Source organism: Sminthopsis crassicaudata, chromosome 1, assembly GCF_048593235.1.
Source record: "Sminthopsis crassicaudata isolate SCR6 chromosome 1, ASM4859323v1, whole genome shotgun sequence".
NCBI lineage: Eukaryota > Metazoa > Chordata > Mammalia > Dasyuromorphia > Dasyuridae > Sminthopsis > Sminthopsis crassicaudata.
In genome coordinates this window covers 507,034,078-507,036,678 of record NC_133617.1, presented here as the reverse complement: position 1 = coordinate 507,036,678, position 2,601 = coordinate 507,034,078, and the positions used below count along the sequence as shown (strand labels likewise).

The following is a 2,601-nucleotide window of genomic DNA, read 5'->3' as shown; positions in this document are numbered from 1 at the left end:
GTTTTTTTTGTTTTTTGTTTGTTTTTTTAACTTGAGACCTAAATTTAACCAAATGAGGTAATATTTGTAAAGCACATCATTAATTTTTTTTAACACTGTAGGCTTCAAAAGCTTTATTTGGTGACAAAACTTGCTCTGATGGGGCGAAAAATAACCTACTTAGGAAAAAGATTTCCATATTGTTTTGATTCATAGAAGTTATACACTCATATTTCAAAATGACAAAACCAGAAACAATTCTAAATACACCTGATAACCCAAAATGTGTTTGCAACCCATTTGGACCTTCTTGTGTTTGTCACTTTTAAAATAGTTAACTTTTAATATATAATGCAGTTTGGGATCAATTCACATCTTTTTTTTTTTAAAGGGAAAATCTGGCAAGCAACACTCTCCCATTCATAATCCATAATGGATAAGGTTGCTGATCCTAATACAAATCTGCAAGGCTCAATGACTCAATAAAATGTCAAATGAAACATAAAAATATCTGGAGAAGTGTGGCAAATGGTCACAGGTGAGGTCTGGCTGCAGCTCTGCAGGAATACCTGCAGAAGAGTGAGTGCTGGGCCTCTTCCACCACCCAACACGCTAAAGCCAACTTCTGTCCTTAGCTCTTCTTCTGCTCTCTGCCAATCTTCTCCTCGTCTTCTTTCTCAAGCTCTGTCTTATGCCCTCTCCTCCTTTCTGCCACCATAGGCAAAGAAAACTGTTCTTCTACAATAGCTCCTGGTACCCAAGCTGACCCCAAGAGTCAGTATCATAAAAAATAAGAGCTCACCATAAAGGCAGTATCACAAAATGAACAACCTTCTCTAAATTTCAAAGGATTATGGCATTTTTGGTGGAGTGCAAGAGAAGAGTTGGGGGGGAGGGGGTCCTTAGAATCTGTCTTTTGATAAAGTTTTGGTTACATTGCCACAGAAACAAAAATCTACAGAGCTAGTCAAACTTGGACCAGAGTACCCACTGTTCAGAAAAGGGGAAAGGGGAAGAGAAGACACAAAAACAGCAGCTCATTTTGAAAGATGCAGAGTTGATGTTTCTTTCTTCAGAGTAGTAAAGAGTGGAGCCTGATCACTAATTTGGAGGGAAATATAACATTTTCTCTTCAAGACTTTTAACAATTTATCTTGTATTGAAAAAAATGACATTCTGCATGGGCCAGGTCCACCAGTATTCGATAAAACACAGGTCTTAAGTATAACCCACACCAGGAAGAATCCTTAACTGCATAGTATCACTGTTTGTTGAATACCACTGAATTTTTCACTGTTCTTCGAGTCAGAAGCCCTGGCCCCAGTTGTGTCGACCACCTCCACCTAGCTGATGTTCTGCAGCTCATCTCATGCTTGCAGGTGGAACACTAAATCCAGAGATGTTTCCTCTCCTACTGGGAAGCCAGCGGTACAGACATTGAGGTGTAGAAAGAAAAGTTCTTCCTCCCAAATCCATTGGATATTTGAACATTAAGAAGTAGTATAGATGTCCAACAAGATTTCCTATCAGTTCATTGATAACCGATCCTCCAATAATGTAGTTGAATACAAGAATGACCCAAGGCAAGTAACAGGCCTTAAATCGTGTTCCAAACCAAAATGATACAATCATTTCTCTGTTCAGCTGGGCCCAGACATAGAGTACTGACATTATCAAAGGAATCATCAGCAACTGCATGTCCATTATTAAACTAGAAATAATGATGCAAACTCAGTTAAAAAGAAGCCTGAACATATAGTCTGCTGGCATTCCATCAAAAGCCCCTGTTTCTAGTCATGTAGAATACTGATATAAGAAATATAAATTCACCAAGTAGTGAAATCCAGTTCCTGGGCCAACTAGGGAAAAAAAAAAAAAAAAAAAGGTTCCAGTAATTGGTCTCCATATCTGGAAGTGGTACAGGAAGGCGTCTGGCCAGAGTAAAATGTAGCTTGGGTTGATAAGGCCGAGTTTGCCAACAAAGGATACCACGATGGCGCTGGCGAACCAATACCGTGTGATGATAGGGATGCTCCTAAACCAGTCCCCGAGATCCGACATCTTTGCAGCTCCAGCTTGCGGGACCAGCAGCATCACCGACTACCCACCCCCCGCCCGCCCCTGCAGTATGCGGCCGGCCAGCTCTGGCCCTGGCTCCAGCTCCACAGGGCTGTGGAGGCGGAAAACACTCATTAATGGTTAAACTTTATATAAATACTAGTTATTGTGATTATGATGATGATAATGATGATGATGATAAAGATGATAGTCATATCCACTAGGGACAAACCAAATAAAGCTAATCATAATAGCTTTTCATGTATTTGAAGGTACTTCTCAAACACCCACTTTTATTCTGGCAGGTGTAGTGCAATATTTATTTTCTCTTATGGCCTCTCATCCTCAAACATGCACATTTGCTCAGTGTACAATGCTTTCTAGGCTCAAGGCTGCCTTGATCTTTGCAAGGTTGCTTACTTAACTCAGTCCCTAATGTAGTAATTGTCTTTATGCTACCCCAGGAACAAGGAACATTCAATTATACTCCAGATACATTCTGTCTTAAATTGTTATCTTCGGGATTTCTGGCCAAGATGGCGGAGTGGAGGCAGACAGCTGCTT

At 40.4% G+C, this 2,601-nt stretch overlaps 1 pseudogene; it reads right to left on the bottom strand.

The window, feature by feature from the left end:
- Positions 1-1,269: 1,269 nt before the first annotated feature.
- On the bottom strand, positions 1,270-2,040 carry LOC141555120 (derlin-1 pseudogene; annotated as a pseudogene).
- Positions 2,041-2,601: the final 561 nt, after the last annotated feature.